Below are 25,303 nucleotides of genomic sequence, written 5' to 3' on the forward strand. Positions count from 1 at the left end.
ACCATCCTATTTCTCAGTCAACAGTTAGTAGAACAGAGCACAAATTTATAACTTCAGGTCATGTTAGGGATTTGCCAAGATCAGGTCGTCCAAAAATTTCTGAAGAAACAAAATTAAACGTTCTGCTCTTCGTCGAACAAAATCCAAACAATGCAACTTTATAAATTTCAGTTGATAATAATATAGCCGGAACGTCAGTAAGGCGCATTTTAAAAGCAAATGAATATTGCCCTTATAAAAATTAGGCTATAAAACACGAATTAAAGTATAATACACGAATAAACTTATAATACACGAATTAAATGACGATCCTGATCGAAGAAACCAATTTTGCGAGCAAATGATGAACATTTGCAATAATAACCGTCAGTTTGTGTTACGAGTTTTGGTTTCGGATGAAGCAACTTTTTGTTTAAACGGTGTCGTAAATCGGCAAAATTGTCGATACTGGTCAGTGTCAAATCCACACTGGGCAACTGAGACTCATACACAGTACCGTAAATCTATTAATGTTTGGGCTGGTATCGTGGAAAATGAAGTAATAGGGCCATACTTTTTCGAAGAAAACTTAACAGGACAACGCTATTTGAATTTTCTTCAAGAAGATCTTATCCCTACTTTGGCTGCCCTATACCCAGACGAACAAGACCCTGCTGTCCCGACAGATAATTTGTGGTTTCAGCAAGACGGCGAACCGCCACATTTCTTTCGAGATGTCCGTAATTACTTGGATGCAGTATTCCCAGGAAGATGGATAGGACGAAGAGGGCCAATAGAGTGGCCGGCCAGGTCACCAGACCTAAATCCCTGTGACTATAAACAACGTAGAAGATTTAAAAAATAGAATTAGATATGAAATTAGACGTATATCACCCGAAATAATTCATAGTGTTTTACATGAGTTTGTAAACCGTCTTGCTTTCTGCCAAGAAGTAAATGGGGATTAGTTTGAACACTTCATACATTAATAAGAGTTTTCACAGTTTATAATATTTTATCCTCCATTTTATCTTAATTTGTAAATAGACGTACTTACTTGCTTTCTTGTTGGTTAAATGTAAATATTTCTGAAACAGTTAAGTTTTAAGATAAGGTATGTTATATGAAACTTGCTTGGAATTTCGCCTATATTTCATAAATGCAATAAAAAATATAGCATTCTATTTAAAAAAATGACCGATGACCTCATATCTTTTTTTTGTTCCACCCTGTATACAAAAATGTATGTGAAATAATGCACAACTTAAAATAAAAATCGACGGGTCCGAGCGTTTTCTCAAAAAATTATGTCTCTAATTTTTATCGAATTTATGCAGAACTTTAGGCGGTCACTGTATAACGGATATACTAAAACATTCTGTTTAAGATGACTTCTAATGCAATTTTGCTAAACAAATATAGATACGGTTTAAAATGAGTGGTATTCTAAACACCGCAGGGATATTTTATAGACCACTGTGTTTTACCAAATAAATTTTTTCTTGGATTTAGATGTAATATTAGCAGATATCTTTTACCTACAATCTTCTTTGTCTTGGCAATTTCAATATAAACATTTAACTCGAAAGGTTTTTTTTCTGCTTCAGGTTTACAGCTTGACTCAAATTGTCAATGAACCTACAAGGCCCGGCCTTGGCGGAAATGCTTCCTTTTTAAATCTAATTATTTGCTTTAATGCACATTTTATAGTAAATAATATTGTTAAAGTCAATTTTCTAGTTCAGACTATTTTCTCATTCATTTCATGTTAAACTACGATTTATGGTTTCCAAACCTCCACCCTTTATATTGACTTAATTATTGAATATCCGACCCAATTAGCAATTTTTCGACGCGACAACGTTGCAAATTGCAATACAACGTTGCATTGTTACGTTGTCTTAACCGTAGAGACAACCCCGTTTTACACCAATTGGAAAGAGATTTTTTTGGTTGTCTCAACGTTACGCAGTGACTACCCGTTAACTTTCTAAACGCTTTTGCAACGTTTTTAGAGTTACTGATTTTTGGACGGATGGACGCCATAACGACAGAAAAATTAATTACTTTTTTAACAATAAGCTAATAGATCAAGCAGCTACTCCAAAAATACAACCTTGTTAATCCATCTTTTGAACAGTCCTTATTAATATTTGTTTTGTATATAGTTTAATATAGTGAATTGTACGGGTAAAATACCCGTTTTGAAAGATTTATAAACGGAACATAGTTTACTGTGAAAAGATGTTATTTCAGCCACAAATAACACGCGCGCCTTGAATTTATAACGGATTTTGAAAAAAAAATAAGTAATTTTTTTTATTGGTTACATAAAATACCCGCTGTCGTTGTCCCTGGTTGGCCTCGAGCAAGAGGATGAACGGATGGACCTCACCTAAAATTTTAATATTTCAATTATTGTTTGCAGTTTGTTGCGCGTATGCAGCACGTTTTATAAACTTTAATAAACAAAAACTTTAACTTCTACAAAAAAAATCATAAGCTCTTCGAAAAATATATACTCCGAAAGAATGGAAGGACATTTTAAAGTAGTCCACATGTAAAATTTAATGCAAACCTTTTCACTGCTATCTTCCGCTTCTTTCATTGGTTCTACATAATCCATATCAACTTCAGGTAAGCTAGTTGTAGGCATTTTTGCATCCATTGCAAGTCTTTTTTTTGCGTCTGTAGTAAGTTGCAGAATATTTAAAGTCTTTATATCTTTTAATTTTTCAAAGCAAAACGAAAATAATAAATCCCAATTATTCCAAGCAAAAAATGAATTATAAAAATATAGATTTAGTAGGTTATGTTGAATTGAATATTTTCTCTTATTCTCTCTACCTTTGTTTTTCATCTTTTTCCTTAAACTCTTCAAGACATGTCAAAAAGCACCCTCTACAGCGAAAAATGCTCAACACAGACGATCAGGCAATGTAATACCCATTCGCTAACGATGAGGAAACGCTGTTCTTACTGGGTTTTTGATTCGAAAACATGTACACGTCTGCACGTCGTTGTTTTAAGTGTAAATTACTACTGCTACCATCTATAGTAAAAAAATACAGCAGAGTTTACAACAGTTGCGATACAGACGCAGTACGTCAAAGTTTGGTCGAAAACTAAATTTTGCACTGAAACAACGTTGCAACTAGTGAAAATAATAGTAATCTCAACTTAGGTGACTGTAAATTGTTACTTGGGGATAAGATGACTTATTTTATATGAGGAATAATATTATTGCTAAAGTTGATTGATTTATTGATTGTATACTTTATCTTTTTAATAAATATGCGCCATTTAAAACAGCTCGGATAACAAAGAGAAAAAGTCCTTGGGTCACAATATCAAGTACCTAATTTCTCTGAGGAGTAAGGCTTTATCAAAATACAAAAAAGTTAAAAACTGAAATTAATTGGGAAGACTATAGGCAGCTTCGAAACTAAGTAACAGTAGCAGTTGAAAAAGAAAAGAAGCGCTATATCATAGATACATTACGTGAAGGTGGCTCCAAAAATAACCGGAAGATGCGTGAGCTTAACATGCTCTGCATGCCCAAAAAGTATATTTCATGGGAACCCGAAACAGGTTTTTTGTAAGTGTTGCTCCTTCCGAAACTCCTAATCCTGAGGTTGCTTTATTTGTGATTAAATCTGAAGCCGTTGGTACGGATAGCATTGCCGTATCGATGCTGTTCCATTGCTGTTCTTAAATTTTCCCTTATTTAGTACATCCCAATAACTGTTGTATTGAAGCGACAACTTTTCCAAAATCATGTCAACATCATCTTTATACCTTTTTCCTATACCTAAAGTTGTTTCATCGAATAAACTGTGTTAACAGCTAATCAGCATTCTCCTGGCCATTTCAAAGCTACTAGAGAGTGTTTTGAAGAGTCAGATCAGAGCATACGTGTACATTCAATCTGGTTTCCGGAAGGAATTCAGCTGTTCTCTTAAAAGTAACAGACAATATCTTACAGATCGCTGATCGCAACGAGTTGACAATCCTGGCCCTCCTCGATTATTCCAAGGCCTTTGATAAATTAGATCACTATATATTTCTGACAATACTGAAATTTCTAGGTTTTGGAGAAAGCGCTCCGTCTCTAATCAGAGAATACTTAAAAGGGTGTACTCAGTAGATGAAGAAATTTATTTCTCAACAACTCCACAAATCTTGGAACCTAGTGATAAGATATTTTATGGCCTCAACAAACTCGCAAAGGCTTCAAGTAGCCACAGCTGAAATTTAAATCCAAGTAAATCTAAGCTCCTTCTCTTTTGTAAGATACAGTATAGAAACACCTTTGAGAAATGTATTCGAATTAATAATGGTCATCTAATTACATGAAATGTAGTAATGTGGCTAAAAATCTTGAATGTTAAATTAAGCTTTAACGAGCATATTATATAAAGAAGACCTTTATTATAAACTAGTTTATAGTCAGCAGCTCCTTAATAATAAAGATCTGAGAAAAGTTTTATGTTTTGTGTTTTACTTATTGTGATGTTGTATATGGTCCGTGCTTTCTAGCAAGTGATTTAGGACGGGTTTAGTATATCGAAAACTGTTGCGTAAGATTTATAAATGGAATGAGAAAAGTTGATTAAGGTGTGAGTAGTGAAGTGCGCACAATGTGGTTAAATATCACTAAAAGGAGGTTATTGCATAGTCCAATCATCTTCAAAAAATGTCCCGATTATCTTTATCATAACGCATTTATTTTAACATATTGAATTTATTTATTATATAATAAAATTCGTCCTGGTTTAAGATGTATTCCACCTCCTTTATTCAAAAGAAAAATTAGCAGCTACATTACTGATCGCTGTTAGACACAAGACAGGCTTTTTGCGGATTTACTGGTTTCTGTTATTTCAGACTATATGGAAATATTATATTATATTATAAGCATATTGAAATTTGGTATAAAAATAAGTACACCTAGACAATCTTAGTCTGTAGACTTGAAGCAATTAAATCACATTATTTGTTTTTATCTAAAAGTGGAGAAGATAGGATTATATTGGAAATTTTGATATAGGGAGAAGACACTATGATCTCCTGAACATACTTTATAATAAGTGCCTTCAAGAGGGTGACGTATCTGAGAACTGAAAAAGTGCATTGATATAGCTATTTGTCATGTATAAAGTGTTTATAAAAATAATAACAGAAATACTAATCAAAAAATCGACAGCTGAGCCCAATGAGCAAGCCGATTTCAAAAAAGGATTTAGCACCTTGGATCATCTGCAACTTATAAGAAAAATTATAGAAAGGACAAACGAATACAACCTTTCCCTTTGGTTAGCTTTTGTCGATTAAAAAAAAGCATTCGACTCCATAAAAACATGGGCTGTGCTAAATGCGCTAAGTAGAACTAACGCGAGTCAGACAGGGCGAATCCATCTCACCAAAATTGTTTAGGCTTGCGTTAGAGGATATGCTTAAGAAAACTGATTGAAATATCAAAGGAATATAGATAAATGAAGAATACTTGAACCAGTTTTCTTTATGCGTTCTGCGAGAAATGATAACAGAGCTGAATCGGAATTCAAAGAACGTAGGTTTTAACATAAAAACCGAAAAAACTAAATACATGGTAAACGAAAATACAAATATCGAAATCAATGACATATAGCTAAAACGAACAGACGCATATATACTTAGGTCAAAGAATAGAATTATCAAAAGGTATTTTAAAAACAGATTTATCTTGAAGGATATCGTTGGCAACTTTTGGAAGACTTAAAGATGTGTTTTATTCAGATCTCTCAAACACTCTTAAAGCACGATCAGTATGTACATTCCCAACTTTTTATTTGTGATTAGCAAAGAAATTATGTATAGATTACAACTGTGTTAATAAAAAGTTTTCCTTCAATGTTCATATAGATAACATCATAAGATCTTCTTTTAAAACCCTAGTGTTCATTACAGAAAATAGATCAACAGAACTATTTTCTAATACTTCAAGCAGGACAATTTTGTTTAACTCCCTAGTAAAATTACGCCTGCTGTATGACTCTCTAGTATGCTTTCCTAATTATGCAGTGCACATTCACAGGCAGGAATCTGTTTAACGAAAATTTTACAAATATATTAGTCTTGGATGTGATATTAACTATTAAGTTGTATGGTGTATACCCTGATAGGAGTTTTAGTCAACAGTTATTGCTTTCAAGGTTTGAATCACAGCAATCTGCTGTTTGTGAGAGTTTGGTGTTTCTGTTTAAAATATGTAACAATCAAATTGATGCTTCAGATCTCCTATTAGCTTTGAATTTTGCTATTCCCTACATACACAAGAAGGCACAGTGCATTTTATCTTAATATTTATGACACGACTTTGGCCTAGAAAGAGGCCATGTTCAGCTAAGGATTGATTTTGGTCTGTTTGGTATGACCTTGAATCATTTCAAATCTGTTATTTCAGATAGAATTAGATTGTTAGTTGTTTAAGTATTCAATGTAACACCTACGATTAGTTTTATATTGCACCAGTTAATGAGTTTGATATTGTTATTTGTTGCATTACTGAATTTATTATATTATCTGTCGATATTTCAATAATGGTCTTATTATTAGGATTTGTTTGAATTTGACAAGCTGTGCAATGAGCATACGCAATGGAAAGGAGAATGGTAGATGTAACTCTTGTAGACCGAATAAGCAACGAAAAAATTCGGCATAGATCTAAAGTGACAGATGTCGTGGAACGTATGTGTTCATTGCTTGTGTTCAGTAGAGACCGTGGACTAGTAAGAAAAACAAAGGACGACCCAGATCAGATGTCAAGAGATTTATTGGAAACAGCTGGATGAGGAGAGCACAAATCCGTGAAGAGTTGCAACGATTAGGGGAGCTGTATGTCCAACGATGGGCGACTAGCTGGCAATGATGATGATGACGAAAGAATTTACAAATTTTAATATTTGCTAATCTTTCACAAGAACGCCAGTAAATTGTAAATTAAACCTATTTTAAGAATTACACGACAGAAGTCAATGGACAGAACTTTTATTTATTGATTTTGAGCCAATTCATCTTAAAATAGAAAAATAAAAAATGCGACATTTTTTCTAAAGTTTTGTTGTGTTTAGCAACTCGTTTAAAAGCTTTGCTAAATTTATTTGAGGTAAAAATGCCTTGCTATTGCCTAAACCAGCTAATGCTTTGGTTACGTTGATTTAAGACCAAAAAAGTGAGTTTTTTATTGCTCAACGTTATCATCCCGTATCAAATAGCACGACGATTTGGAACTAATGCCTCCAATGAAGAACTAACGCTCTTGATGATCAGTTTATCATCTTACATTGTCTCCGATGCTACAGCTAATCATAGACCCGAATAGGTTTCCAGAGCTTCTTAGACGTCATCGTCTTATGCAACTTCAGTTTGCCGTAATCATGAACACTGGGGTGAAATAGAAGAGATGCAGTGCCTTCTGTCTACTTGTAAGTCGAGGTTTAGCCTAGGTTTTCCGATAGTTGTAAAAAGATGATGCGAAAATCACTATAACGTTTTGAAGCAGTATGTATGCAGAATGCACCTTTAATCCTAGGGTAGGCTACCAAGGTAGTTCACTTAAGGTATGTGCTGTAATTTCTCTAGAAGCACATACAGAGTTATAGGTCATTTCAAGAGCCCTTTAAGTGCTGTCAGGTACACACATGAAAGTCTGCAAGATTTTATTATTCCTTTTATTGAAAATAATTTTATTCTGATGCATGATAACGTCAACAACGCGAAAGTTACTCAAGAATAATTAAACGAGCCGTAGAGATTCCTGTCTTGGAGTGGCCAACCTTAAGTCCAGATGCGAACTCAATTAAACATGCTTGGGACATGCTTGGGCGAAGACTACCAAGTTTTATTCTTGCTCCTTAAACCTTAAATGAATTATAATACGTTGTTTCAGAGGAATGGGATCTTCGTCACTTGATTTTACATATGCCAAAAAGAATGGAAGCAATCCTTTGGGCTCGTGAGGGCAACTTGATATTAAAAATGTTTTTGTTCGTAATTCGTTTAACTTTTTAGTAATTTAAGCAAACTACTAATTTATCTGTTTTGATAGTGTTGTAATAAAATAGATTTTTTTTTCAAATAAATGAAAAGAAGTTATTCAGAACATGTTGTTTTATTTGTGTGTAAGTTAGTAGAACAATACAACATCGCAAAACATTTAAAAAGAAATTATACAATATAAAATGTTAAGTGCTCAGTTTTTCGTACCGGAAAGTAAGTTTTTAGTATATTGAATCATTATTTAAATTAGAATGGAAAAATTAAATCATTAATTTTTTAGTTTTAATTATTGGTAATTAATGTCTATTAAAATTAATATAAAGTCTGTTTTAAGAGATTGAAAATGACGTCGTAGGAGTCAAAAATAACCAAAATTCATTAGTTTTATTGATTGATGATAAGCTAATCGGCTTTATGGGGAAATTGCTCAAAGGCCTCAAGAAGAATTCATCATTAAGAAAATTACGTTAATTAACTGCGGCTTAACTTAATTAAATGGCATGACGTCGATAATCGTTTAAATGATGTAAAAAAAAAATCTTTTTTTTTATAATTCTATAATTTATTTGAGCAGTGTGAAAATAATTATTTATATTTTAATTAAAGTTTGCCATCGGCTTTAGTTTTCTTTAAACTAAAAAAATCTGCACTGAATGCAAATGCGCAATGAATATGAAGGAATATTTTTAATTACACGGGTTTGATGTAATAAGATTAATTTAATGCAAGTATTTTTTATTAAATTGAAGAAACATTCTAACCTCATTATTGAAAAAGTTTATACTTAATGACTTTTATTTCCGGTAAAATCGGAAGTATGGCATTATTTCCGATGCATAATAAGAAAATGACATGAAATTTTCATTTTTTTTTTTGTAATTATAGAATCATAATTTTGTTGCAACTATGTACTATTAACCCATATATAGGGTGTTTTTTATGTTCCAAAATGTTGTTATTGCTTCTAATTCAAAAATTAAAACAGTTTTAGGTTAGCTTTAGGCAGCTCCAATATTACAGAAAATTTTGATTCAATTGATTTAGTGTCTGTAGTATTCATTTATATTCAATTTTTTAATTAAGACAAAAAATTTGGAATTGGACAAAAAAAATATTGTAAACTTAACAAAAAATATACATAACCCAAATATTCTGATTATAGTTTCACTATTTCAAGGTTTTTCAAAATATACTTTTCTATAAATTATATTTAAAAAAATTCTTATATAATTATATAATAATTTGTACTCTATATTTATTTATTTATTTATTTATTTATCAAAAACAAATAGGATGTTAACAGGCCGAAACCCAAAGGAACATCCACAAATTACCAAGTGTTTCAGGTGTACTTAACTAATACAAAATTAAAAAATAATATAAGGGCAGAAATACAGTAAAGTGCTAAGTTTCTAATTTTGAGTTTTTTTTTTTATTAGAACAAGGATCTCTGATTCTCTTTTTAAACATAGAAAGAGAGCGGCAAAATAAATCTACAGAAAAAAATTTGGAATTATGTAAGGAAAGCATATGACTTAACGGCGAATTTCTTGCTACATTGGTTCTATACAAACAGACTGGAAACAAATAAGAATTTCGAAAATTTCGCTGAGGTATATGGAAAGGTATTTGGGATATTAGATAACTCGAGTCAATCTGATAGTTAATTATTTTATAGAGAAAGAACATGTCTGTGTGAGAGCGCCGTGTTTCAAGTGAATATAATTGATATTTAACTCTAAGTTCTATTAAATTTGCATGTAGGTTAAATATACCAGTATTTTTATAGTCTAAAAATCTTAAAAATTTATTTTGTATTGTTTCCAATCTGTTAGCCCAGATCCCGCACTTTGTCAGTCCTCTTAAGCAGAATTCCATTAAAATTATAGTCGAATTGAAATAATAAGTTAGTATTACATGTAAAACTAATGAATGCGCATTTATCATAATTAAGGTAAAGTTTATTTCTCTGACAATACTCATAAAATCTGTCCAAATCATTTTGTAAGATAGATTATAAATAGTAAGAGCCCCAAATGGGAACCTTGAGGTACTCCTGAGGTAACTGGATACGTGGAGGACTGGTGGCCATGTGCAGTGACATACTGGGATCGATTAAAAATGTACGACGCTAACCACCGCAGGAGATCTCCATGAACTCCCACTTCAGCAAGTTTCTGTAATAAAGTGTTATGATCAATTTTGTCAAATGCTTTGCTGAAGTCGGTGTACACAGAGTCTACCTGCGTCTGACAATCCATTAAACAGAGTATATATTCCGAGTAAACAACTAAGTTGGAATCAATTGATCGTTTGGGAAAAAAACCGTGCTGCTCATCGATAATTATAGGTTTTAGAAAATGTATCAATTTATTATGAATTAATGATTCAAAAATTTTTCCGAAGATATCAAGTTTACTTATTGGTCTATAATTTTTCACACTAGATTTGTCACCACTTTTATAAATTGGCACCACATTAGCCATCTTCCACTTGCAAGGGAATATACATTGCTTAAGAGATAAGTTATAAATAATAGACAATGGTTTATATAGCGAATGTGCACAATTTTTTACTAAAAAAGACGGTATACATTCAGGCCCGCCACCCTTACTCTCGTCCAAGTCGGACAGAGCTCTCCATACTTCCTCTGAATCTAAAAAGAATGCATTAGGAATAATTGCATCAAATATGGGTGAATTATTATGATTTACTGACTGTACATAGGGTTGAAAAGCTTCCCTAAAAAAATCTGAGAAAAGTTGGCTGACCTGAGATCCCTGAGCAGCTTTCTGATCAAGGTATATAGGGGTATTCCACTACTTTTGTTGTTAACCGAGATCAATTGCCAGAATTTCTTTTTATTCTTTGAAATATCATTATCAACAGATTTTACATAATTAACATAATCCGAATGTATTATTGTTTTACTTTGTCGACGTAACTCACTAAATACGCGATGATGAATTTCAGAGTTTGATCTTTTCCATTTTTTATGAGCTCGATTCTTTTGCAAAATTTTATCAATAGTTTTTTTACTAAAATAAAGTGGAAAATTTTTATTAATTTGTTTTAAAGGTACAAAATTATTTATTGCTTGCATGGTTTACCTACAATTTCATAGAATTTACTTATACATAAATCTATGTTATGATCTTTAAAAATGTCTTCCCAATCAAAATTATCAAAATGCAAATTTAGAGCATCGTAATCACCTTTTTTAAAATTATGGACATTAGTGTTATACTTGCAATTAAGTTTATCCACAGGTGAAAGGCAAATATCAGATTCCATAGATTTATGATGGGGGTCCTCTTGGACCAAAGGGAGCTGACAGTGCTTAATGTTTTGACAAAACACTAAAACGTTGGTTAAAATTAAATCAAGTATTCGGTTATTTTGGTTTTTGAGATTATTCATTTGGAAAAGACCAAAGAAGTTAAGCATGTCATAAAAAGTATTAAATTTAGGTAGGGTTATGATTTTCAGCTACATAGTAAGTTTCTCTCGGTATCCAATTAATAGTATAGAAATTTAAATCACCGCAGATTAAAATATATGCATCAAAAATGAATGGAATTTTTTTATCTATTAAATAATTTATTTTCAATTTAACTTACCAAGTAGTGACATAAATTTAAAAAAGTCCATTGTAAATACTACTATCGGTACAATTGATTTCTATAACAAATCTATACTAATAGTTAGGATAATAAAAAGTAGTTCATTAAGTTATATATCTTATCTTATAATACCCATTATGAGCTTTTATTACATGACATAACTGCATCGATAATAAATTATTGGATGATAATAGTAAAATTAAAATATTAGGGAAGCATTTTATAAACATACAAAGTGTTATACAAATTATTGCCAAACTTACCTACGTAAAGCTTAATGTAATTAAGTTAAAATGAAGTTTTACGTGCATCACGAACTGTCTAACCTGTACTATAAAGAGACGTAAAAGAATTAAAAAAACGTTACGTAAATTCATATGAACAACTCAGGGGTGGAGAATTAAGGTTAGAAAACCTTAAAAGTGCCCCCAATTTAAATTGGGGTGATATGATTACAGTGGAGGGTAAAAAAAAGTGATTTCATTTAACACAGGATTCATATAATAGGAACATTTTTTCGAATTCGATATATTAGAATAATATTTAAAATAAATATACTAAAGTTATCTAAAACTAAATTTTAATTTAAAATAAGAGACGGGAATTAAATAAACTCTTAAATTTACAAAAAAAAAATACTTTTTTTTTGAATATATATTTAAAACTGTATGTTTTAGTTTATTTATTATTATGCAGATATCCTTCAATTATTAGTAATACCTTAAACGTATATTCCCCCGATACAATAATATAATTAATATTTTCACTAGAGCTTTTACCAATTACAATGATGTGTATTATTAAAATGGTCCTATAGTATTATTTAATTATTCTAATACGTATGTTATACTCCTACTTAAGTACTATAAACTTATCCTTGAGATTTGAATAATAACTTAATTAAAAATTAAACATTTACCCGTGGAGTAAATGAAATTATAATGATGTATAATAATTTACTTATTTGAGATAATTACTAATTAGACCCAAAAAACACATACCAGTATCAAAATTAGATGCCAAAAAAATAATCCCACATTGTCTCACAAAGCAAAAAAAGAAACATTATTTAGGTTAGATGCCACCCTTAAATGTGTCCAAACGATAGCAATCTCTTGCTCTTATACCAATGTTTCAACTTAAGATAAACCATGCACTAAAAGATTTATATTCATTTAAACATTTAGACCCTAAAACAGTAATTCTTCGAAATAAATCACATTGTCACCATATTTTTATATCTTTTTAATAATTTTTAGGATTTTTCCTTGAGTTTTTCTTTCAATTTATCTATTTAGGCATACTCACTTGGTATGTAAAATCTGTTAGGTGGAATTTACCTAAAACGTAACCACTGACTTTACAAACTTGTCTTCAGATACTTAAAAAAAATATTTTATGAATTAAGTGAATTTCATAATATGTAAAAACAGGAAAATCAGGATTCTTGCTCTGCGTTATACAGAGATGTAGATTTTATAAGTTGTAAGATATTCAGAATGAAAATAAACTTTATGGAGATTTATAAAGTAAAAAAAGGCAAAATTTTGCATAGCAAAGTCAAACCAAGGATCTTGATATGCACACTGAGTCATAATTTTCATATCTTTCAGTAAAAGAATTAAATTATGAGAATCTGCTGTTTTTTATTGTTTCCCCCTTGTATTAATCTTCTTATTCCATATAACATTCAAAATGGAAGCAATCTCGTAATAATTTTGATTTTCTTTAAAATGGATTAGACAAATATTTTCTTCGTATAATTAGAAAAAAAATATTACGATGCATAGTTTTTTACATAAAATTTTTGGTGTGTTGACTTATACGATGCTGTTGCTTCTCAGTAGTACATAATACATTTTCCTTCCATAAGTTTTTTTTTTTACCAAAAGGAATGCAACAGAAAAAAGTATAAAAATATATTTATCTTATTCAAAATTTAATTATTCATTCATTAATTTCATTTGTAATTACATATAATTTTTTTAAATGTTATCTTGACGATGTTGCTGTTTCTCAGTGGTACATAATACCTTTTCCTTCCATAAGAATCTATTTTTACCAAAAGGAAAACAATAGAAAAAATTATAAAAATATGTTTACCTTATCAAAATTTAACTATGCATTCATTAATTTTATTTTTAATTGCATTTTTGTACATAAATTCTATGTGTCTGTTGATGTAATTATTTTGTCACATAGTTTAACTACAATAATTAATCAATATTAAATCAACAGTGACAAATTTATCTGATAAATAATAAAGATAGTTTTATTGGAAATTACAATCATCCATTTAGCTTTATATGTACATTGTTTTTGCTTGATTACAGCGACTCTCCAGCTATCAAAAAGAACCCCATGGAATCACCCGTCAACTTTTCATTATTGATACAATTTCTTGACGTTAAAAAAAATATCTTATTTGCCATACATTTAGTAACCCCTAAAAAGGTCCAAATAACGACTTTTAGTTGAATATTATGTCAGTTTGACGACAACCTTCATTGTACCTTGTGTAAAAAAAATCCCTGACCCCTTGATAATTTTTTAACGCGCCCTTTTATCAACAAGTGTCCCAAATAAAAATTATAGATCTCTTTCAGATCTACATTAGGAAATTAACTTTGCATATACAGAAGGCATCACTACTGTAGTAGAGACGAAAGTTACCTTTTTTTTAATTGGAATGGTCCTAAATTTTTTCTAGCATTTTTCGATTCTACGCAAAATTTTAACACAATAAAAATATGCTATACCTAACTTTAAAACATTAAAAGATATAATGGTTTAAATTATTATGTTAAATTTATTATAAATATAGCATGCAAAAAACATACAAAAAAGTATTTAAACCATAAATATGTAGCAAAACACATTTGCTACGTTTTCTAATATATCGGGAGTTATCAATTCACATTTTGTTCTAATGCTGTCTTGTAATACGTTAATTGTTTCCGTCTTTGTCGCCTAAACTTTATTTTTTAAATGCCCCCAGAGAAAGTAGTCTAAGGGTTTAAGATCAAGGCTTCTTGCTGGCCGTTCAATTTCACCTCTTCTGCCAATCCAACAATTTGGAAAAGTCGTATCTAAAAATCTTCTTACATTAACTTCAAAATGAGGAGGGATACCATCTTGTTGAAACCATATTTGATGAAAATTATTATTAGCAAGTCTTATTTCTGTTATTATATCTTTCTGTCTCATATCGTTTTCTGATCCACCCGATATCTGATTTTCCAGCAAATTAGCATTTAAATTATCCTTAATAAAAAATGGATATATTATCATATTATCAAATATACCTGCCCTAACATTTACCTTTTCAGCATTTTGGGTATGTGTTTCACGCATCCAGTGCGGATTTTCATCTGACCAACAGACAGTTTTCGAAACCATTAAAAAGTATTACTGGTAACCACAAATTGACATGTATGACATTTGAAGTGTCATTTATCGTATATCCCTATCGGCACCCTCCGCTATCTTACGGACGATAGGCATAGCCTTAAACCTAGCGGAACGCATGTGCATTAATGTTGTTTACATTATTGTCAAATAATAATAATTCGTAATTTAAGTTTATTAAGTCTCCTTTTGTCTGAAACAGTAAAAAGAAATTTATTTTTGTTTTAATTTTGCATAATATTGACATCTTAGCAAATAATCCCCATGTTGATCCAGCAAAATAGAACATCATACACAATAATTTTTGTCTGATTCTAGAGCTTCAAAATCTTCAATCATATTGTAGCTTTAGGTACTTTCCAATATTTAAATAACGCTACCTAATTAGATATAATATTAGACCAAATATTAATAAGATATTTAAAGTTGGTTTAGTATTAAGTATTAAATAAAAATGAGGTTAGAAAATTTAAGGAATTATAATCACCAAGAAAACAATAAAAAACAAGTTTGTTGGAAATAAAGCTTTTTGCTATCGTTAGGTTAGCAGTAAACGTATTTCGAAAACACTTTTTGGAGAGCTGTCAAACAGCGACTAAGATAACGTTTACGTCTTACGTTTATGCATCTTCGAAAACTACCTGCAATTATGTCGATTCACTGTGCCATTGCGCATAAATGTCGATTCATAATAAAAAACAATGATTTTTAAAAAGTAATTAATAAAGTACTTTTTTAAACTATCCCTGCTAGTGGAGTAAGATACGAGGGTGGTCCCAGAAGTACCCGACCCAAGAAAGAAAACACGAAAATTTTGGAAAAAAATGTATTTATTTTTCATAATTCAACATAATCTCCTTTCAGCTCTATTACCCACATAGCATGTGATATCCACTGTATATACCTATAAAGTCCAGAAAGTGCAAAAAATATCGTGTATGTTCTATGTATATATATTACACATTGAGATTAACTTAATTTTTTTATGTTCAAGTATAAATAATAAATGTATATATTTTGTGAACATTACCGTCGCCTATACCTTTGATACATACATCGACAATGACGTCTCTTGGCGTCATTTTAGGAAAGTCACTTTGATGTTTTTAATAAAAAAGAACAGACAATGTCGAGAATTCAACCAAAGATCACCTGCACAGTATTTGCTGTACAACAACTTTTGTTTTGTTACAACAACAACAATTTGCTGTACAGTAAATACGGTGCAGGTGATCCCGGGCAAAGGCGTATTGTGTAATGTTTGTTTCACATTTTGGGTGTTGAACCTACTTATCATCTTAAGAAAATTCCATATTGGATTAGATGAGGTATATTATTTAATATTTTAAGAGTTCAAATATAGACAAGAATTTTTTTTAATGAATATTTTCACTTGCATCTGCCATGTATTCATGGACAAAGTGGGCGGCCATATTGTGCAATAAAACAATTTTTTTTTATAGCCTTTTTCAGTTGCAGTCTATGTTGACACTCTCCAAACTCCGTTTGGCAAAGGGAATCATCCTTTTCACATTTTGTTATTTGATTTAATTTTAAGTTAAACAATAAAATCATTAATTTCTTTTAGAATGCCTTAAGAACAATAGATAATTTTAAATATTTGTTTTATAAGTGTAGGTATGTAAAAAACTACATTGGTTCTAATGTAATTGTAATATTTACTTCTATTTGTAATGTTCTGCCGCCCGAAATATACCGTTTATATACAAAAAAGTGTTATTTTATACAGCGTTTACATCTTGATCTAATTTTGTTTATAAATAAAAAAAAATACAGAAAAACATGGCAAACATCGGCGCGAACTTCCTTTTATTAAAATTAAAAGATGTAGTGAATGTAATGCAGTATTTTTGTGCTGAATGTTTCCTCCTATTTGCCTTCCTCCTTTTTTAGAGTTTTCTTGACCAACGAATATCTGCTTTATTTTGTCATACTTTCAAATGAATAAATAAATATATATTTGGAATTTAAGTAAAAATATGTATTCTCAATATTCAATTCCTCACAAACTAGTTTAAGACCTTAAAGTTACTTATGCTATTTTTTATAAATCCTGGAATATTAAAAATTGTATTTGTATATTCTATAAAGATACATGTAACAGATACATAGAATATAATAGATGTTTATGAGACATCCATAGAATATAACTCTTGAATATAGTTTAAATATCTAGTATATTCAGGATATTCACAGTACGTACTAATAGTATATTCCATGTATTACCTAATGTGTGACAAATGTATATTTATTTCATATCCATAAAATAAACAGAGCATTAAAAATAGACATTGTATGTATATACGTCAGGATATTATGAATATACATAGCATTTACATATAATATATGTTTGCTATGTGGATAGTAGAGCCGCATAGGGCATTTCGCGTGCCAAACTGTGATGAAAGCAAACAACCTATATAGGTTAGATGGTATTAAGTTACTGATTATAAAAATCGATGTTGCCCCCCCCCCACCCCCGCGTCAGTCACCCACAACCCCTCTTTAAAGGGTAAAATTTTTAAATCGCTGTATCTCGAAAACTAATAATGCTAGCGGTCCACTTTTTTACTGTTAAATTCACAAGTACTTGTAGAAAGAAGTAGAAAGATAAAGGTCATTAGAAATATTTTCATATCTCAAAAACTAAAGGAGCTATATTCAAATTTGTATATTTTTTTGTTGGAAATTTAAGTTTTTTTCAAATATTTTTTTAACATTTCATCCTACAAAAAAAACTTCAACTATTTTATTATGCAAATTTTTTAAGCTTTTTAAAAAGGTGCATATTGTTTGGATTACGTTAACCCCTCCCCTCAAAAAAAAATAAAATCAATCATAAAACCAAAAAAAAATATATTCACACACTAGATTTAACAAAATACTTAGTATAATGTACCGACCTTTTTATAGAAATTTTGTTTATTTATTATTTAGGATAGTAAAAATATAATAATTAATACATATTTTCCCCTCCATCCACGTTTGAGTCACTTCCACTCCTAAGGGGTAAACTTTTTAAATCTCGGAAACTATTGATGTTAGCGATTTATTTTTTTTGTGGTTGAATTAGAAACCGAGAAACCTAACTCCTCTTTAACCCAAACTAATACCACCTCCCCCCGACTCTTTTTTTTTAAATAGAAAAAAACACATTTATTTATTACTTTAATAAGTACAGATTGGTATAATAAATTGCACATAAAAAACTAAAAATTACTTTACAGGTTAAAAAGAAATTATTCATCATCAGAACTCTCATTTTCAAAAGAGTTGTGGTTCTCACAGAGTTCGTCCACACACATACAACTCTCCGTGCATTGAAGTTTATTTTGAACACACTTGCACTGTTTTGTGGTGCATCTATTTTTTTGCAGGCACATGAGATTAAATTTAAAATTTCATTTGGCGCAACATTTGGTAGATCAGAGAGAACTGGTAGAAACACATTCTCTTCTTTTCGCCAGCGATACTCGGTTGGTTCTACTTGAGTTTTTTTTATGGACATTTATCCAAATATATGCCTGTAATCGGGCTCTTCGTAAAGCTGGTAATAGTGAACTTTGGGTTAGAGGGAGCTCTGCTCACTTTCCAGCTGCTGTTTGGAAAATCCCCACCAGCGTAACTCCGCCAGTGTCGTTATATTGGCTTTTAGGTTATACACCATGCAAATAAATTTTTCTAGCTGATTTGATATTTTCTCCACTTTTATTTCAATATTGCCAAGATCGATTAAAGAAGCTAATATTTGATCATCTGCAGCTTGAAACGCTTTAAAAAACTTCAGTTTGCCTAAAAGAATAAGACAATGTAACCTAGCAGAAAAACATTGTTTTATTTTTATAAGTTTTAATCATTAATATTTTCTTACCTTTTTTTGCAAAACCTCCTGTGACATCGCAGCCTGATAGCGCATGAAACGCGGGTAAAGCCTCTTTCTGTAGGTACGTGAGCTGTTGGCCTTTTTTTTGTTTATATCAACATTTCTCTTTTTTGCTCCTGTTCCAGTCTGAAACTGCAGTTGGCAACCAAAGATTACGCTGTACTTCAAGAGAAGAATAAATATATCGGTGTCTAAAAAATATAATAATAAATGTACAAATATTTTAATACATACATATTTCGTGTAGTAAATTCATACCCGGAGAGCACACAGTAATACATGTTTCTTCTTTTTTTTTCAGCATGATTGGCAGCATATGTAGCATGTAAAATGATTTTGGTATCAGCTTCTTCCTGGCTGGATGCAAAATCTTCAATATTTTCACTTTTGGTCATGCAGCTTCTGTTCCAAGATGCAAAAAGTTTTTTGTTGTTGAACGAATCTGAGTCCAGGCATTTTTTTGACAAATATTCTGATAATTCGTTTTTTGTTCTATTGCTTGACAACAAATCTCTGATTTGAACATTTGATATATTAAGAGGGTCTCCAATAGTAAACTGTTTGGTGCTCTGTTCATACCTTTTACTTCTAGTATTTTGTTTGACAGAAGAATCATCGTATCTGTCAAAAACTAAATGTATTTCGTCATATTTTCCATATTTATTCCAAAGGACAGATATAAAATGGTTGGCCAAATTTAAACAGGTCCTCATGCTTTTAGGTTTTTGCAAAAGATGAAGTTCTGCCATGCCATCAATTATAACAATATTATAAATGTTGATGTTGAATACAAAACTACCTAAATTTTTAGGGGAGGAAGTGATTTTACCCCCATTAATACACATTTCTAAAAAGCTTATGAAATTTGCAAAAACTTTTATTTTAACCTTTTTTCCGAGGTCACTTGTTTTCAAAATATTTACAAAAGAAAAATGTGTAATAAATAATCGTACACTATATTTTTATATATCTCATTTAGTTTTCGAGATATTGATTTGGTCATCAACATTTGTTATGCCCCTCGTACTTGTGAAAATAACAGAGAATTTTTTTTTATTCTATCTCTATTGATATCCGAGATATTAACAATTTAAAAAAAATACATTTTGGGGGTTGGGGGATGAGAGACGCGGGGGTGGGGGAGGGCAACATTATTTTTTGTAATCAGTAACTTAATACTAACTAACCTCTATATGTTGTTTGCTTTCATCACCGTTTGGCACGCGAACCACTTTTTTCGCCCTATGCGGCTCTACTATATACACTTTTCCCAGCGATGTTTTATAAGTTCGATACCCTTTTTATAATAAGAAGTGTCTTACGCCTCGAAATAGCCCATTAACTGCAGACATCACTTCTTCATCGTTGGAAAATCTTTGATCACTGAGCCAGTTTTTTTAAGTTTGGAAATAGAAAATAATCTGGGGGGCTAAATCTGGCAAATAGGGTGCATGAGGTAGCAATTCAAACTTTAATTCGTTAATTTTGGCCATTGCAATAACGGATTTGTGAGCTGGTGCATTGTCTTGATGAAACAACACTTTCTTCTTAACCTTTTGCTTCATTTCTTCACTCAAACGTTGCAATAAGTTCGCATAATACTCGCCGTTGATAGTTTTACCTTTTTCAAGATAGTCAATGAAAATTATCCCTCGCGCATCCCAAAAATCCGACGCCATGACCTTGCCTGCAGATGAAACGGTTTTCGCCTTCTTTGGAGCCGGTTCTCCCTTTTGAGTCCATTGTTTTCATTATTCTTTTGTCTCAGGTGTGAACTGATGGACCCATGGTTATGAAACGACGCAAAAATTCTGCTTTGTTCCTAATACGCTAAACACTCAATTGAAACATCTTTACGACACTGTTTTTGCTCGAGTGTAAGCAAACGCGGCACCCATCTTTCACACAGCTTTCTCATGTCAAAATTTTCAGTTAATATGCGATGTACCGCACTTTTTGAAATGCCTACTATGTCCGCTAGCTCGCGCACTTTCAGTCGACGATCATCCAGTACCACTTCGTGAATTTTCTTTAAAATTTCTGGAGTCGTCTGCTCATTTGGTCGACCACTGCGATGCTCGTCTTGGCAGCTCGTACGGCCTCGTTTAAACTCTGCTACCCAATATTTTACTGTTGTTAACGAAGGAGCAGACTCACCCAGAGTAGAATCCAGTTCAGCTTTTATATTGGTTGGGCTGAGGCCTTTCAAATAAAAGTATTGTATCACATAACGATGACCAATTTTCTCCATTTTCACAAATTCACTGAAAACGTTCACTATTGATGGCTGCCAAACAAATACTAAACAACGTGGCGTCTTCACTCTTCAAATCCAAAAATCTCATCCATTCTTCTCTAAGAGACCAACATACAAAATTAACGAAAAACAAATAAAAACACAAAGTCACGGTCTCACAACATGTAATTTAATGGGCTACACGTGTTTCGCTCTAGTTAGAGTATCATCAGGCCTTTGGAAGCCATCCACACACTTGACAGCACATTCTTGTACTGTGTAAAAAAATTTTAAAGAAAATAAAAATCAAGCTGAATATCTTCATTTTTCAAACCTAAGGTAACAATGTGAGAAGGTATATAAGGCTTGTCATCACCAACGTATAAATAAAATTGAAAATAACTTGTATGACAACCCTCGTTATTAAATTTCTGGTCATGCATTAATCGTAGAATGATTTTCCCCAGAGAATATATTATACAGATAGATAGAGCTGGTGACAGCCAAGCAAGTGTAGCAAATTACTTTGCTACGTATTTCTCTTCCGGTTATGTGCATGATTTAGGGGATGAGTTGCCAACTTTAATTTTTCAAATTTCCGTAGATTTGGGCAAAATTCACTTGACATTGGAGGAAGTTTTTGAGTTCATTGAGGGCTGCAAGGCGAAGATCAGTACTGGAGCAGTTGGAATTCCTGCATTTTTATTCCATCAGTGTATCTGCGTACCAACCCCACCCTTCTCTCTGATATTCAACAACTCTCTGGACACAGGTTGTTTTCCAATCTTTTGGAAGAGAAGCTTTTTAAAAACAATATATAAATCTGGTTCTAGGGAGGAGGTTACTACCAAGCAGTTTGTAATCACTCAGAGATACCTAAATTACTCGACTTCTTTCTTAGTCAGTAAAAGACTTTCTTGGTCGTTGCGAAATCTTATTAATCTAGAGTAGTTCGGCTTTGTTGAGAAGATCTACTGATACGAACTTGCTTTTATTTGGAAAGGGGGTCTCAGGTTGATTCGGTCTATTCGGATTTTGTTAAAGCACTTGATCGACGCAAAAAAATCCTATTCTATATCTAAAACTAAAGCTACTGTAATTATGTTTAAATCTAATGTAACAACATTGAGATAAGAACACCTTAATTTTATTTTCAAATGTATATGATTGTCTTAAAATTTAAAGTAAACCTTATTTTAAATCAAAATAAATTTGTAATGGTTCAAGAACAAGCTATATTTAATATTAGGGAAAATATTGTAGTTAAATCAACTGTAAGTTCCTGTTATTATAATTACATATAATGTCCTCACAAATATATTTTCAGTGCCTTCACACAAATATTTATTTTACTTAAATCGATAATTTAATTTTTTCAAGCGGGAGTAATTTACCTTTCCTGAAATGCCCAACAGATATTTGCTATGCTTGGATCCAGTTAAAAGTACCACAGAAACATCACGTTGTATCACTTGCTTCGAACTTCGACCAATAGCAGAGGCGAGTAAATTTCATTTAGGATCGATTCGATAGATTCTCATTTTCCCTTTCAAATTGTTCGTTTAATGATTTGCCTTAAACGTAGTTTGTGATTTGTGATTTCCACGAGTGTTATTTGATCCCATCAATGGAATTGATCCTTCAAGGTATGTGATAAAAATGAACCCAGTTTTGATTTCTCCGTTTACATTATTCTGGTTCTCTGTTCAAAGGGCTTAGTGATCCATACACCGGTGTCGGGTATACACGTTGCATGGCTGCGATTGCTATCAATCAAAATTGAGGATATTTTAATTGTGTTTCATATATGTAAGTCCACTATTTAATAGCAAGTGCGTAGGTACTATTATTTTGATAAAATGAGTTTGTTAGAAAAATACCGGGTGTTCTGGAATTTTAAATATTTTTTGATTTGGAATTTAAATTCTTTATTAATTGGAAAGTTGTTAATTGAAAAAAAATTGTTTGTCATTTTTAAATTCTCTTTGCTGCATGTGAATGCCTCATGGGAGGTGTCACTTTAAAATGTTTTAATGCAAATTCATTATCAAGACCCTAGAATAGAATAACATTTTTTTATGAATTATTCAGTCCACATATATTATATGGTATACCTACTGTATAAAAAAGAATAAATATTTTTTTAACGTTAATATGAGTTTTTGTTACCTAGACTTACATATGCTTTTATTCCATAATGAAATAAGAAGCTTGACCTACATGTTATTATATTAATGTACGGATGGAGACCAAATTATAGAGTAAAATTAAATTATAATTAACCAAATTACCTAAATTATAAATTACGGCTAACATTATCATCTGTATTAATGATTTGTTGACAAAAAAACTTAAATAAATCTCATAAGATTTGAGGTTCTTTTTACCTAATCTAATTCATTAATCAATCTATTGAAGAACTGTTGAAAATTAGCTAGTAGGCGAAAGTAGTTCTTTTTTTAAATTGTATCTGCGCATTTTTCAACTTCGATGATACAGCAAATTTTATATTCTTATTAAAATATACAACCATACTACTAACTATTCTTTGTAATGAAAACCCTACCGTTTTGTTTGAAGATGCTTATTTCAAATTTAGTTACTTCTAACTAACAATACAATTAAAAAATTGTATCAAAAGATTACTATTCTTAAATAAAGCTTTTATCCTATTGTAATAATATTCGCAAACGTGTTCTGCCGAGTATTGCTATACTAAGACAAATATTATTAATATTTAAATAAAATGTAATTTTTGCATTGGATTAACACCAATACGTTTTCTGGAATAAAATTAGTTTTCATTGCGGAAATATGAATCTAAGCTTATCTTTAGTCAAGATTATTAGTCTTAGTTATAGTGGAGTTTTTTTCCGTGCCGGGTCACTCATGGGATGCGTCGTGGCAAACTTAATGCTTTGGGTGTTTTGGATCCTTTTCTTTCCTGGATCTATGATTATAATATAACATGTGGAACCTAGATGGTAAAACTGGGAAGGTTTCTTTCTAAACGAAATTATGAAGAAATGGAGCTATTAAGATTCATCCAAAGATTTTCAATCGATTTTTCAATATTTACATTTAAGAGGTTATACTGTTCTCTTGTTGGCTCGGATTAAGTTGGAGAGACCCTCTGGAAATAGACGAAGCGATAGTTGTTTTGTTCCATTCTATCGGACTAGCTATGGCGTCAATGAGCCCATTTCATTAGGCAATTTTTACTAATATGCAGACTTTTATTACATGTTTTATCTGCAGTTGATCTTGATTTATATAATTAATACACAGTATCTATTGTAGATGGTTTGGCGTAGATAGATAAATAAATAAATAAATATACCATTTCATTTAAAAAAAGGTAGCTTCGGTATCTACTACTATTGGGAAGCTTTCTGTATATGCAAAGTTATCTTCCTAATGTAGATCTGAAACAGATTTATAATTTTTATTTAGGACATTTTTTGATAAAAGAGGGCATTCACGAATTATTAGGGTCGTCGGGATTTTTTTAACACACGATAGGTATGTATTCTCTAATTCTGTTTCTCATTCATATGATATTATGTATATATTAATTACATCCTATATATTCTTTTTGTTTTCAAGATAAAGAAAAAGTTTTTGGTTAAACGCGGAATCGATCCGAGGTCGTGGAACCATTCGATCGGCATTCAGCTAACTAAATTATCGCCAATCAAAGTGCCGTAGATCGAAACCTCCCTAAGACAAACTTTTTTTTTGAATCAGTTTTAATATTATTAAAACTGATTTAATGCCATTTTAATGATGTAATAAAAAAGTGATAATTAATAAAACATAGTTATAGACGATACATAATATAGTAAGTAATTAGGTACGAAACAAATAATTTTGGCGGCAAAACGATCATCGATCGTAAAGGCGTCATCCGATTGCCCCGAGGTGAAACGCAAAATTCCGTTCTCCGAAACGGGGTCTTTACGACCGATGCAAGCGAGTTTAGGCGGCAAGAAAGTAAAATTCTTCAAGAATTCCAAGAATGTCTTTTAATTGCATTTTGTATCTAATCGAAGTTGTACGCGCAGACGCTTCGTTTCTTACGACGCACGTGCGCACACTAAGAAACCTGTGCGG

The 25,303-nt window shown here is 31.3% G+C and overlaps 2 long non-coding RNA genes across 2 annotated transcripts; one reads left to right on the top strand and one right to left on the bottom strand.

Moving 5' to 3' along the window:
• The first annotated feature begins 2,581 nt into the window (after positions 1-2,581).
• On the top strand, positions 2,582-4,468 carry LOC126734581 (uncharacterized). The gene is made up of 2 exons (XR_007660089.1): positions 2,582-2,616; positions 4,068-4,468. It is a non-coding gene; the product is annotated as an uncharacterized LOC126734581 (long non-coding RNA).
• A 13,801-nt stretch (positions 4,469-18,269) lies between these two features.
• On the bottom strand, positions 18,270-19,421 carry LOC126734572 (uncharacterized). Its single transcript, XR_007660087.1, has 3 exons — positions 19,213-19,421; positions 18,943-19,145; positions 18,270-18,863 (listed from the first exon to the last, which is right to left on the bottom strand). It is a non-coding gene; the product is annotated as an uncharacterized LOC126734572 (long non-coding RNA).
• Positions 19,422-25,303: the final 5,882 nt, after the last annotated feature.

This window comes from Anthonomus grandis, chromosome 3 (genome assembly GCF_022605725.1).
Source record: "Anthonomus grandis grandis chromosome 3, icAntGran1.3, whole genome shotgun sequence".
Classification (NCBI taxonomy): Eukaryota; Metazoa; Arthropoda; class Insecta; order Coleoptera; family Curculionidae; genus Anthonomus; species Anthonomus grandis.